The sequence below is a fragment of the Chiroxiphia lanceolata genome, chromosome W (genome assembly GCF_009829145.1).
Source record: "Chiroxiphia lanceolata isolate bChiLan1 chromosome W, bChiLan1.pri, whole genome shotgun sequence".
NCBI classification, from domain to species: domain Eukaryota; kingdom Metazoa; phylum Chordata; class Aves; order Passeriformes; family Pipridae; genus Chiroxiphia; species Chiroxiphia lanceolata.
Genome location: NC_045670.1, coordinates 3,764,202 through 3,779,021, shown reverse-complemented (window position 1 = coordinate 3,779,021; position 14,820 = coordinate 3,764,202). Strand labels below are relative to the sequence as shown.

Genomic DNA, 14,820 nt, shown 5'->3' with positions numbered 1-14,820 from the left:
TCTAGATGCAGATGGTTTCAGTGTCTCATTTACTTATTTCTTGTAGTCGTTCTTTACCTTTAAAAACAATCTTGGCAAACATGTTAATAACAGTTCAGTCCATTACAGATGAAAAGTGGGCAGGAACAGATGTGAGGATTAGGTGAATCTGTAGTTTTTTTTGCTTTTAAGTTGAAGTCTTTAAGGGTGATCTTTCGTTGTGTAGTTCTGTAGTGGTTTGGACTTTGTTTTCCCCCAGAGGATAAGAAAAGTAGTAGACCCCAAGGGGTGGAAACCCCTGGAAGTTTTGAAATTCTGTCCAATGAGCGCTCCTGCAAAAATGTAAACATACCACAACCAAACGGAAGAGAAGAGTTGTGGTTTTTAGGTTAGAGGAGGTAACCATGTTGTAGAGCTAAGAGGAAGGGGCTCTGAGCCCCTCGGGGCCTCTGGGTCCCCCCCAAGCCCAGTTGGGGGCTACAGGGACGTGGAAGAGTGTTAAGCTGGACTATGTACCTGTAGCTATGAAGTGGGGAATGGTTCTTCAATGTAAGCAGAGACAGCAGCAGCAGACCAGCACTGACTGGAGGAAAAGCGGCGGCACAGAGTCAAAAGATAAGAGAGTAGCAAAACAACCATGCAGCAAAGCAGGCAGAACTTCTGCAAACCTGAGAGAGAAAGAACAGCAGCAGAGAACAGAACTAAGTTTCTACAGAGAGAAAGCTTGGGGGTAAGAACTGTAAAACTCCCCTAAACTTCCTTGGAGATCCCTCCAAAAATGGAGGGAGGTGGGCTCTTACTGATTAGAAGTCCTAAATGGGTAAAGGAACTAAGAAACTCGGTCGTCCTGAGAGCTCAACCAGGACGGAGTGTGGGAGGTTGACCTTGAGGGGGTCCTCCCTTGCTGCAAGCTACAAAGAAGCTCGCAGCCATCTTTGAGGCAGGGCACAGGAGCTCTGCAAGGGGCTGAGTCCCCTGAAGATAAGGACTGTCGCGAAGACCCCCTGTGCTTCATGATATGAAGTGGTGATAGCGCCCTTGTCCTGGGAAACGCAGCCCACGGAAGACCACTCGTTTGGAGAGACGAGTGGCCGAGGGGGATACCCCCCTCGTGTGTGCTGGCAGAGATCCAGCTATCAGCTGCTGCAAGAAACAGAAGAGAGAGAGAGAACCTGCTGCCTTAGAAGATGCTGCTGCTTAGTGACTGCTACTCTGAAGAAGCTGCTACCCTGAGAGACTGGAAGGGATCTGTCCTTCTTTCCCTCCTGAACTTTTATTTGGAGGGGAGAAGAGATCTGATCCATTGTAAATACTTATGTCATAGTAGAGATAGCTAAGGTTGTGTATAATGTATTGTAGTATTTATTTGTACAGTCACTGTAATATATTCCCTTTCCCCCACTTTGAGTCTGGTTGTGTTTTGTCTGGAAGAACCCATCTCACATTGGGTTGAGATGTGGGAGGGGGAATAGAACTAGAGAATTGGATTTTGGGCTATCTCAAACCATGACAAGTTTTCTTTGTATTGGAGAGTTCATTGTTGGTCCTGTTAAATTTTTTCTGGAACGTTTTACAGTTCTCATTTCTTAATAATATCAGAGCAACTGTAACCAGGTTTAATTCAGTCTCTCAGGTAGTTGCGATTTACAAGCAGCTATTTTGTACTCTTGCTGACACTATGTATGCTGTTCTGTGATAGTAAAATGTTTTGAGAATGTCTGAATGTAAGAAATATGGGGATGTTTAGGATTTTATACTTATTATTTGAATAACATTGTTATGATAATTGCATGGATGTGGATGTATTTGAGAATTTAATAAATTCTAATAACTTTTATTTTTAATAATTCAAATAAAACCACTGGGAAGTTAATGAAAAAATAGGGAAAAAATTTTTAAAGCTGTAGTGTTCTGGTTTTGTGGAGATAAATGTTCTTGGTCAAAATGACACCAATTTACATAGTGAAAGGCAATTGCAAAGGCTTTTAGGCAACAAAGAGAATTTTTTTCTCTCTTTACACTATAAAACAGAAGGTTTCAAATCTTCTTCTTCATCTTGAGTCCAGCAATTGATTGGTAATCAGCATGCAATCTATGCTGAAACAATCTGTAGGTAAATTTATTTAATTCAAATTTAACTCCCTAGTAAACTGCTTATATAGCTCCAGTTTTTATAATATGTGTAGCAATTTCGTTTACTGACTGATAAAAGGTTTATCTTGCATTCTTGAGCATGATTAGAAGAATATGAAACTGCTAAACCTAATAAAGGTTCTGTATCAACCAGTTTTATATTTAAAAAATGTGAATTAATGAATATATTGGACTCTAAAATGGTGAGATGTTAAATTTTATTACATGTGTAAATGTTATTAAACTATTTTTTACCCTTTATTTCTATCATTAAGAAAACAATTTACAATATGTTTAAAAAAACTGATTTGAAAACAAAAAACCCCCAAATGTTACAAGTAAAATGTATATCTTCTTGAAAATGTAAAATGCAGTGGTATGAGTGAACAGGTAATAAAATTTTATTTCACTATATTTTGCTTTCTTTTTCCCATATTATGTAAGAAGGGAGATTCTCAGTGAGAGATGAGAGGGGCTTGTTTGTCATTTTTCTCACCAAGAGGCAAGTCACTTGTGTGTTTAGCTAAAGAGTTAGTAGGAAAGTTTTTATAGGATCAGGAATAGTGGTAGAAGATGACAAAATCTAATTCCATCCAGTTGTTAAGCAGTAAACCATTGTTATTATGTTTGAGGAGCAACACATTATTTCTTTTTTTGCAAAGGCAATCATGCAAGAAGTGTTTTTTACCCTTCTCTTTAACTAAAAAGTAAGTTGTAAAATCTTGGTTTTCAAAAATTCTAATCTTTTCCCACTCTGAGACGGGGTAAAAAGTATGAAAACCCATCTTTTTCTAGGTTTGAGAGATTGAAAGATTAGTGAAAGGGTTTTTGTACATAGCAAGGCTGTGTTTATATGGTTTTCTAGTAGTGTGTGTAAATGTATCACCTCTGTTTTAAGGAAAGACCATTGTTTTATTAATTTAGGGTTACCTGTTTCTTGGGTCACTTGTGGGTTTAGTTGCAATAAAACTGCCTTTGGGAAAAATCCGTTGTTGACTTCCTCTTTGACTGAGGCAGTGTCTGTTTTACAGAATGAGTGATTTCAGTGGGTCCAATGGAAACAGAGTTAATGTCTGGGCTATTGTTGGTTATAATGTTTCTGTTTTGTTTTGGGGATGCTAGTTTAAGAAAACTTGTTAAACAGGTTTGGATGTTTTTTAAGGGCCATTGTGAGGTTATATCTGTTCTGCTGTTAAAAATGTTTGATATTCCTGTCTTTGCCTCCCATTCTAATTGTTTACTTTGGGTATAGACCAATTTATGCATGTTTGTGTTTTGAATAGATTTGGAGGTGTGTATTGCTGTATGCTGTAGCCTTGTGGGGCATCTTTGGGTTTGTGTTGTATGATGGATTTGTTTGTTTTGCTTTATCGAGGCTCTTGCAGTGACTATGTGTAAAGGGTTATGTGTTTCTGCAGTTGAAATTGTAATTGGTTGTTTCTTTGCTACTTGTTTAGGTTTGGCTTTCCATGTTGTGTATGGCATATTGTCTAACAGCATTTTAAAATAGTGAGAAGTAAATACTCAATTTAAGGACCCTCCTAGTATTTCTATTCTTCCCGCCTGCAACACAAAAGAACCTTTTATAATAGCAGATAATCTGTCAGTTAGTAAGGTTGTCTTTTTGTGACTTAGAAAGTTAAATATGGTAGCTGATAGCTGTATGTCTGCTATGTTTTGCAATGTTACCTTTAGATTGTTGGTCATGTCAGTAGGTGGATTGTGATATTCCAACTGAAATTCTTGTAGCATAAAACCAACAGCTGTTATCGTTAGTAACGTGGTCCATATATATATTGTCCATTTTAACATTGGTAACTTTGACTTCACTGATGGTCTCGGCTTGGGCAGGCATATGTTCCGTGCTCTCTCCCAGTCTGTATTCTCCTCTTCAGGCTGAAGTAGTAACTGTAGCCATGTTTGCTGTTCTTCTTCTTCTGTAGGATCTAAAACTGTCTTTTTGTCGTCTCTCTCATCTTGCTGAGTTCAGTTTGCCATAGCTCGGCTGGGATTTCTAGGGAATCAATTTCTCTTCTTTCTCCTCCATCAGGTCGTCTCTGGCACAGAAGCTGCTCTGAGGCTGGCGAAGGCTGTGGGTTGGTTTCTTGGTAGGAGTGCCAGGGTGGTGCTTTAATGGTTGTGCATTTGTTATGTGTTGGTTCCGTAACTGGTGGTGACGGAAAAGGCACTTTCACTTCTGAGTAAACTGACTGTGCCCATGTTGCTGTGTGGTTGTTCTGCAGCAGTCTCATGGCTGCTGTGCAACTAAAGGGAGTTAGTGGACCCCCCTGACCCTCCTAATATCAGTCCGTCTTGTTGCCCCCCTTTTGCGACCCCCGCAGCCACCACTCCGCTTGGTCCGGTGTCTGGTGCGGGGGGCGCCACGAACGGACCTCTCGTGGACCCCGTGACACCCTCCACCACTGCTGTGCCCGATGGGGAAGGGCACCGCCACAAGCGGAATGGCGGTGGCCACAGCTGCCAACAACCCTTATTCCCAGGAAAGAAAGCCTGGAACCTTTGGTTCTCTGGTGCAGTTGGTGGGCCAGTCTGGGTACTCCATGGGCAGCAAGATCATTCTGTCCAGGCACTTTTGTCTGGGAGGAATCTTTGTCCGTATGCAATTTTGGGAGTGGGACTGGTAGCTGGAACACAGGGTTGAAAAAAGCAAAAAACAGCCCTTGTCCCCAGGAAAAAAAACCTGGAAACATTGGCTCTCTGGTGCAGTTGGTGGACCAGCCTCGGTGCTCCATGGGCAGCAAGAACTTTCTGTCCTGACACCTTTAGTGTGGGAGGAATATTCCTCCATATGGAATTCTGGCAATCAGACAACCTAACCCTCACCGAATACCAAACCCTATCCCTAACCCTAACTCTAAATATTACACTATCCCTAACCCTCACCCTAAACCTAACCATAACCCAAACCCTAAACTCTAACGCTAACCCTAACCATAACTAACCCTAAACTGAATGGTAACACTAAACCCTAACCCTAACCCTAATGAACCTTTAAATAAACCGTAACTCTAAATCTAACCCTCTCGCTAACTCTAACCCTGACCCTAACAGTAACTAACTCTAAACCTCACTCTAAATTTAACCATACTTTGAAACCCTAACCCTAACACTAACCTTAATCCTAACAACTGACCTTCCACCCCGGAAAAAAAGCCCTGACCCTCCGTCTCTCATATGCACTTTGTGTGTAGCTCTTGGCACTACGTGGAAAGCAAGAGCTTTTTGGGAGGGCGCCTTTTGTCTGGGAGGAATCTCCCTCCATATGCAATTTTGGGAGTGGGACTGGTCGTTGGAGCACAGGGTTGAAAAAGGCAAACAACAGCCCTTATCCCCAGGAAAGAAAACCTGGAAGCTTTGACTCTCTGGTGCAGTTGGTGGGCCAGCCTGGGCACTCCATGGGCAGCAAGAGTTTTCTATCCTGGCACCTTTAGTGTGGGAAGAATCTTCGTCCATACGGAATTCTGGCAATCAGACAGCCTAACCCCCACCGAATACAAAACCCCAAGCCTAGTCCTAAACATAACCCTAACCCTAAACCTAACACTGTCCCTAAACCTAACCCTCACCCTAAACCTAACCATAACCCAAACCCTAAACCGTAATGCTAACCCTAACCATAACTAACCCTAAACTGAACCCTAACATTAAACACCAACTGTAACCCTAACCCTACCCATTACCCTAACCCTTACCCTAACTAACCCTAAAACAAACCGTAACTCTAAATCTAATCCTATCTCTAACTCTCACCGTGACCCTTATCGTAACTAACTCTAAACCTGAAACAGAGCAAAGCCTGAAGAGTTAACTTAGTATAGCAAAACAAGGTTTGAAGAGTTAACTCAGAATGCATGCTCTGAGGAAAGGCATAAAGAATTGATTTTCAAGAACAATGGAGATAATAAATTCATTAAGGAATGTGGACACACTGACACAAAGAACATGAAGTAAGAGAACAAAATACTAACATAGACAAATAGAAGGAAGACAGAGGGAGATAAGGAAAAAGAGATGAACCAAGGCCTAGGCACTCTTGCCTAATATCAGAAACTCCTGCCAAACACATATTGGAGTTCAAAACTTTACGTGAGAAAGAGGAGTAGACTCAAGACCCCTGAGGCTGAAGTAACTAGATGTACCACAAAGATACTCCCCAAAATGAAGACCGTGTCCCTGACTCTACCCTAACTCCTCATGTTATGAATATTAAAACTAGATGTTGCAATATTATGAATATTCATGTAATATGATGCAATTGCTTGGCAGAAATTGTATAAAAGTTCAACTGTTCATTACCACTGCGGAGCAGTTTGTCCAGGGTGACCTGGTTACTCCCCAATGTTGTTTCAATAAATGCCTCACTGTTTATAGACTTAAAACTTTGTCTCTGAACAGTTCCTCCATGCCTTTTTGGGGGCATAAAATTGGCATCATTTTGGTGAGCCAGGCAGGAGCCTGCTCCGCCCGACCCATAATCCAGGGGGTCAGGGACGCTTGTGGGGTCCCCCGACTGGATTTCTGTCAGCAAAGTCTCCCCAACCCCTTGGTTTCACGCGCTGCTCTATACAAAGGTATTTATGCATTTATATTCTTAACTCAGAAGAGAAGGTGCCTTGTTTAAAGGGGATAGGCCGCTGCCACTCGAAGGGGAGCTGGGGGATGCCGTGCATTAGCCCCAACTGGGTTCGAGTCCCAGGTATTGAAGGTTGTAGGTTAGAGTCCTGCGAATGAGGGTCCCACAAGGGCCCCAAAGTGGGTTAAAGTCCCAACACTGCAGTGAAAAATTGTCTTTACCCTGTGTTGCTGTGTTCACCTTTTATGCTTTTGTGTATTGTCTTAAAAGTGTTTTTGCTCTGACTTGTCTGGTTCACTTTCTGTTTTGTGTGGAATATTGTCCAGTAATGTATTTAAAGTTGTGTTTGACTTAAAGATTTGGGAGACTAATGGTCCTTAATTTTTCCTTTTGAACTGTTTCAAGATTTGGGAGTGTTTCTTTTTGATTTTCTTGAGACAACAGACTTTAGGACCCAGGGGAACTTCTAGTCCTACTAAAGAATTCCTGGAATGCGGTAGTTAGAGATAATGTACCGTGAATTTCTTTGCAATGTTTCATTTTTATATGCTACTTTTTACAAACTGTTCTGGTCTGTGTTAAAATTGTAGTTTGTTTGATTATTTACAGGAGATAACCTCGGTAATCCTGAACAAGTAACAGAAACTATACCACGACATTTGAAACTTAAAAGTGCGGTGATAATTAAAGCTTGGAAAAGACCAAGGGAGTGAATGTTATTGCCAAGATTCACTCAGATTAAGTATATTCTGTTCTTAAGTGGTAATGCAATAGAAAACTTTAAAGAACTTAAAAGTGTGCAAATGTGTGTGTGCGTGAGTGTCTGAGACGCAGCATCACTGTGAAGCGATTGCAGAACCAGAAACAGATAAAGCAACTGGATGCTGTATGTATGAAGTACTGAGACAAAGTAAAAGATATTTTAAGACAGTGGAACAGATTAAGAAAAGTGTGAGCTTGCTGTGATAGTGTGTCATCTGAGAGAATTTATAAGACCATCAATTTAGAGAAGAGACGAACTAGAGTACAACCCCCTAGTGATTTAAAATATTTGCAACTGGAAACCTGTTTAGGAACACGCCCCCTGGATCAACTGGTATATTACTGATGCTCAAATAGTTGGAAGATCCGGGGAGAATCTTTCCTTGAAAGATTAATATTTGTCAGCAGTAACTAGTATATTATAGATAGATATTCTGTGCATGACGTGGTGGGACAGATTGAGAAATCCCAGATAAGTGCATAATTGAGTCCCTATAATAATAATGGGAGGCCAGCAAAGTAAAGAAAGCAACCTGCTGGAATCAGGAAGGGAGGAGAAAGAGAGCACCCCGCAGAAGTCAAAAAGGGATGAAAAAGAAAGTAGTTTGCCAGAATCAGAAAGGAATGGAATAGAAAGTAGCCTGCAAAAGTCAGAAAGAGATAGGGAAGAAAATAACCCTCAGAAACCAGGAAGGGATGAAAGAAAAAAGGACGAAAAGCACAAAGATGAAACAGATACTGAAAGCTTAAAAGACGATCCGGGGAGAGCACATGCTGACCTGTTACCAGGAAATGCAGGGGATATATTCCCAGTAAATAATCTAGATTGGCATCCAAACAACCCAATCCAGTATGAATTATTAACACAATGCAGGAAATTAATCACACTGAGTTTACAGAATGCAATACCTAAAGTAATTAACTGGGCAACTCTTTATAATGTTAGACAAGGATGAGATGAGATGCCTTCAGAATTCTTAGACAGACTTAGAGCTGCTATGAGACAATATACACCCTTAGATCCTGCGTCAAAAGCAGGTAAACAACAATTACTAGCATTATTGATGGGACAGAGTAACCAAGATATTAGAAAGAAGTTGCAAAAACTCGAACATCCTGAAGACAAAGATTTAGAGACATTAATGAATGAAACTTGGAAGGTATACAACAATAGGGAAAGAGAAGGGAAAAAGAAAGAGGATGAGAAAGTTGCTAAAGTTGTAGTGGTAGCAGTGGCAGCCCAAAGCTCAAGGTTCCCGGAGATAAATACTAGAGGCAGAGGTTGTGGTTACCCTGCAAGGGGAAGAGGAGGTTTCCTTTCCCAACAAACCAGAATAAGATCAAACCAGTGTTCCCATTGCTTGCAAATAGATCACTGGAAATCTGAGAGTGCTGCTATCCCCATCAGAGCAGTGACTGAGGAGGACCGGTGAGTCGTTCCCTAGCAGACCCACAGGTTAAGATGGAGTTAGGGGAAGGTGAAAAAGAAATAGAGTTTTAATTGACACTGGAGTTAAATTTTCAGTTTTGAATCAGGAACTAGTGTCAAAAGTGACTAATTTGTACAAGACATGGGAGTGACAGACCAACCAGAAAAAACCTTTATCCTGAAGCTCCATAAATATAAAATTGAGAAACAAATAGAAAATCATCAATTTTTATCTACTCATTTCTTCAAGGTCTCTACTAAATAGGGATTAATTAGAAAATTTAGAAACTGTAATAAAACTCAACAAAAATAGACTTAAATTCCAAGTAAACAAGGAATAATTGATAATGGTTCACTGGTGCAGTTTGTGGACTAACCTGGGCAATCCATGGGCAGCAAGAACTTTCTGTCCTGACACCTTTAGTGTGGGAGGAATTTTCCTCCATATGGAATTCTGGCAATCAGACAACCTAACCCTAAACGAATACAAAAACCTATACCTAACCCTAACCCTAACTCTAAACCTAACACTATCCCTAACCCTTACCCTAAACCTAACCATAACCCAAAAACTAAACCCTAACTCTAACCCTAACCATAACTAACCCTAAGTTGAACCCAAACACTAAACCCTAACTGTAACCCTAACCCTTACACTTACATTAACTCTAACCACAACCATAAAATCAACCATAACTCTAAATCTAACCCTATCACTAGCTCTAAACCTAACCCTAATCGTAACTAACTCTAAACCTCACCCTAAACTTAACCCGACTTCGAAACCCTAACCCTTACTCCAACTTTAATCCTAATGACTGACCTTCCACACAGGAAAAAAAGCCCTGACCCTCCGTCTCTCGTGTGCACTTTGTGCACCACTCTTGGCACTACAAAGACAGCAAGAGTTTTTTGGGTGGGCACCTTTTGTCTGGGAGGAATCTTCATCCACATGCAATTTTGGGAGAGGGACTGGTAGTTGGAGGGCAGGGCTGAAAAAAGCAAACAACAACCCTTGTCCCTAGGAAAGAAAGCCTGGAACCTTTGGTTCTCTGGTGCAGTTGGTCGACCAGCCTGGGCACTCCATGGACAGCAAGAGTTTTCTGTCCTGGTACCATTAGTGTGGGAGGAATATTCCTCCATATGGAATTCGGGCAATCAGACAGCCTAACCCTCACTGAATACCAAGCCATATCCTGAACCCTAACCCTAACCCTAAACCGAACACTGTCCCTAACCCTAACCCTCACCCTAAACCTAACCATAAACCAAACCCTAAAACCTAAGGCTAACCCTAACCATAACTAACCCTAGGCTGAACTGTAACACTAAACCCGAACCGTAACCCTAACCCTACCCATTACCCTAACACTAAACCTAACTAACCCTAAAACAAACTGTAACTCGAAATCTAACCCTATCGCTAACTCTAACCCTGACCCTAATCATAACTACCTCTAAACCTCACCCTAAACTTAACCCTTCTTCAAAACCCTAACCCTAACCCTAACCCTACCGACTGACCTTCCACCCAGGAAAGAAAGCCCTTACCCTCCGTCTCTTGTGTGCAAGTTGTGCACCACTCTTGCACTATTTGGACAGTAAGAGCTTTTTGGGTGGGCACCTTTAGTGTGGGGGGAATCTTCCTCCGTATGCAATTTTGGGAGTGGGACTGAAAGTCAAAGCGCAGGGCTGAAGAAAAGAAACAACAGCCCTTATCCGCAGGAAAGAAAGCCTGGAATCTTTGGTTCTCTGGCGCAGTTGGTGGGCCAGCCTGGGTACTCCATGGACAGCAAGAGCTTTCTGTCCTGGCACCTTTAGTGTGGGAAGAATCTTCATCCATATGGAATTCTGGCAATCAGACAGCCTAACCCTAACTGAATACCAAACTCTATCCCTAACCCTAACCCCCACCCTAAACCTAACCATAACCCAAACCTTAAACCCTACTGCTAACCTGTTGGGAGAACAAAGATTGTGTGTGAACAATTTCCTCTGCATTTCTGTGAGCCTTTCCTTGGCATGGTTGGGTGCAGGCAGTAAAAACAACTGTGTAGCTAACATGGCTCCAGGTTCTGAAGCAGGAACAAAGAAGGTTCCCTGCCAAGGTTAAGGTGGAGTTTCAAGAGGGTGAACGTGTGCCCTGTTGTGGTCCAATTAGCAGTAGACAACAAAGTATGTTTCTCTTATGTATCCAATGCTGTGTGAAGAAGAATCACGCATCCGGGTGTAGCAGCAGTATATAATAAGTGTTCTTCTTGTAATAAACAGACATTTTGCTGACCAAATTGGCCTGTGATCAATCTGTTCCGTCCCCCTCCACCGATACTAACCCTAACCATAATTAACCTTAAACTGAACCCTAACACTAAACCCTAACCGTAACCCTAACCCTAATTCTAACCCTTACCTGAACCCTAACTAACCCTTAAAAAAAATGTAACTTTAAATCTAACCATATTGCTAACTCTAACCCTGACCCTAATCGAAACTAACTCTAAACCTGACCCTACACTTAACCCTACTTCGAAACCCTAACCCTAATCCTAAAGATTGACCTTCCATCCAGGAAAAAAACCCCTGACCCTCCGTTTCTCACCTGTCTTTGGTGCAGCACTCTCGGCACTACGTACCCAGAGTCTTCATCCATATTCAGTTTTTGCCCTCGGACGACCGATTTAGAAAAGGGACTCCTGCCCACGAACAACTGTCCTTCCAACCTGGAAAGAAAGACCTGACCGTCCATCTCTCACCTGCTGTTAGTGCACCACTTTCGGAACTACGTGCACGGCATGACCTTACTGGATGGGCACCTTTGGTTTGGGAGGAAACTTTGTCCGTATTCAATTTTGGCTTTCGGACAGGAGAATTAGGAAAGGGACTTCCTTCCACAAACCACTGCCCTTCCAGTAACAAAAAAAAAGCCCTGACCTTCTGTCTCTCAGTGCTGTTGGTACAACACTCTCGGCACTACGTGCACAGCAAGAGCTTTCTAGGCGGGCTGTCATGGGTTGAAATTGGTCCCCCCTTGAGCGTTTGGGGTGGCTCAGAGGTGATCGGGTGCCAGGGCAGTGTTCCCTGGAGAGCCAATCACCGTCCATGTTATTTACTTCTGCTCAAAATCATATCTACACAGCACCGGAAACTGCAGGACACTTGGGACAGTGTATAACTGGACTGAACTCTGCCTGTGACCAAGGTTAGGGGACTTTTTCCCCCCCGCTGCATTTAGGCTGGTGGGGGGTGGATTTTAAGGTTCAACATTTAAGCAGAGCCAAGTAGACAGGCTGATAAAAATCAACTTGGCGCTCAGGAAAGGAATCCCAGGTGAAATTTGAGACGGACCGGAGAGAGGCCCGGAGGATGTCTCTGCCATGATCTAAATGCAGGACAGCCGAAAACCCGAGGAGGAATCAACATTCCAGGACGCAGAAGCTTAATAAGCTAAGTTAGACTGCAGCAACCTACAAACTGTGGTATGAGACTGAGAGAGAGATCACACAGCAGTAGAAGAGAAAGGACTCAAAGCTACTTTCTTGGACTTCGTGAGAAGAAAAACTGCAGTAAAGAGTTGAAGGTTGGTTAGAGAGTGTTTCAGGGGCCCAGAACACTCCCACGAGACAGAGACTGCGTTACATATCAGACTTGAAAGGCTGCTCCTGGACTAAAGTTAAAGGCAGGAACTTAAAGGACTGATAGAAATGTAAATATATATATATAGTTGCTTTTAGTTTGTACAGTATATTCATTTGTGTAAATAAATGTATATACTTCCCCTTCCCCTATAGAAGCCTCTGACCTGAAAGTTTCTCTCCAGTGTTAGAATAAATTGAGGGAAGGGGTGGGGGGAGTCTGGAAATTGGATTTTAAATTTCTAATGTGGATCAAACTACCACACAGGCACCTTTGGTCTGGGAGGAATCTTCGTCTGTATTCAATTTTGGTCCTCGGACGGCCAATTTGGTAACAGGGTTCCTGCACGCAAACGACTGCCCTTCCAGAGAGGAAGAAAAGCCGTGACCCTCCGTCTCTCACCTGCCGTTGGTGCAGCACTCTCGGCACTGTGTGCACAGCAAGAGCTTTCTGGGCAGGCACCTTTGGTCTGGACGGAATCTTCCGTCCATGTTCAATTTTTGCCCTCAGATGACTGATTTCGGAAAGGGACTCCTGCCCATGAACGACTGCAAGTAAAGCAACAAAAAAAAAACCCTGACCCTCCGTGTCTCACCTGCTGTTGGTGCGCCACTCTGAACACTACGTGCACAACAAGAGCTTTCTGGCGAGCACCTTTCATCTGGGAGGAATCTTCGTCCCTATTCAATTATGCCCCTCAGAAGGTCGATTTGTAACATGGTTCCTGCAGGCAAACAACTGCCCTTCCTACCAAGAAAATAAGGGTTGACCCTCTGTCCCTCACCTGCGGTTGGTGCAGCACTCTTGACATTACGTGCACTGCAAGATCCTTCTGGGCAAGCATCTTTGGTCTGCAAGGAATCTTCGTCTGTATTTAATTTTGGCCCTAGGACAGTCGATTTACGAACTGGGCTCCTACCCGCAAATGACTGCTCTTCCAACCACGAAAGAAGCCCTGATCCTTCGTCTCTCACCTGCTGGTGGTGCAGCACTCTCGACACTATGTGCACAGCAAGAGCTTTCTGGGCGGGCACCTTTGGTCTAGGAGGAATCTTTGTCTGTATTCAAATTTTGCCCTCGGACTGGCAATTTAGGAACCAGGCTCCAGCTTAGAAACAACTGCCCTTCCAGCCAGGAAAAACAGCCCTGACCTTCCATCTCTCACCTGCCATTGGTGCAACACTCTCTGCATTATGTGCACAGCAAGAACTTTCTCTGCGGGCACCTTTGGTCTGGGCCTAATCTTCGTGTGTGTTTAATTTTGGCTCTCAAATGGTCGATTTAGAAACGGGGCTCATGCTCAAGAACGACTGCCCTTCCAGTCAGGAAAAAAGGCCTGACCCTCCAACTCTCATCTGCTGTTGGTGTAGCAATCTGGGCACTACGTGCACAGCAAGAGCTTTCTGGGCGGGTACCTTTAGTCTGGGAGGAATCTTCGTCCATATTCAATTTTGGCCCTTGGACGACCTATTTAGGAACAAGACTCCTGCGCAGAAACGACTGCCCTTCCAGTCAGGAAAGAAAAACCTGACCCTCCATCTTTCACCTTCGACTGGTGTGCCACTCTCGGCATTACGTGGAAAGCAAAAGCTTTCTGGGTGGTCACCTTTCCTCTTGGAGGAATCTTCATCCGTATTCAATTTCGGACCTCGCACCACCATGAGCAACGCGACACTCCTCCCCGCCAACAACTACCCTTTCAGCAAAGAAAAAAAGCCCTGACACTCCGTCTCTAACCTGCCGTTGGTGCAGCACTCTTGGCAGTACGTGCACAGTAAGAGCTTTCTGGGTGAGCACCTTTGGTTGGGAAGGAATCTTCGTCTGTATTCAATTTTGGCTCTCGGACGTCTGATTTAGGAATGGGACTCCTGCCCGCAGACGACTGCCCTTCCAGTTAAGAAAGAAAGCCCTGACCCTCCATCTCTCAATTGCCATTGGTGCAGCACTCTGGGCACTACATGCACAATAACAACTTTCTGGGCGGACACCTTTGGTCTGGGAGGAATCTTCGACCGTTTTCAATTTTGGTCCTCGGACGACCGATTTAGGAACGGGGTTCCATCTCGCAAATGATTGCTTTTCCAACCAGGAAAAAAAGCCCTGACTCTTCGTCTCTCACCTGCTGTTGGTGCAGCACTCTTGGCACTACGTGCACAGCAAGAACTTTCTGGGCGGGCACCTTTGACCCAGAGGAATCTTCATCTGTATTCAGTTTTTGCTATCAGATGGTCAATTTAGGAACGGGGCTCCTGTCCGCAAACAACTGTCCTTCCAGGCAGGAAAGAAAACC

The 14,820-nt window shown here is 43.3% G+C and overlaps 2 long non-coding RNA genes across 2 annotated transcripts in view; both read right to left on the bottom strand.

The window, feature by feature from the left end:
- The window catches only part of LOC116780009, an 893,112-nt gene that overhangs the window by 47,414 nt on the left and 830,878 nt on the right, over positions 1-14,820 (bottom strand). The gene's annotated exons all lie outside the window — the stretch shown is intronic.
- On the bottom strand, positions 9,476-11,409 carry LOC116780010. Its single transcript, XR_004354283.1, has 3 exons — positions 11,390-11,409; positions 9,626-9,694; positions 9,476-9,488 (listed from the first exon to the last, which is right to left on the bottom strand). It is a non-coding gene; the product is annotated as an uncharacterized LOC116780010 (long non-coding RNA).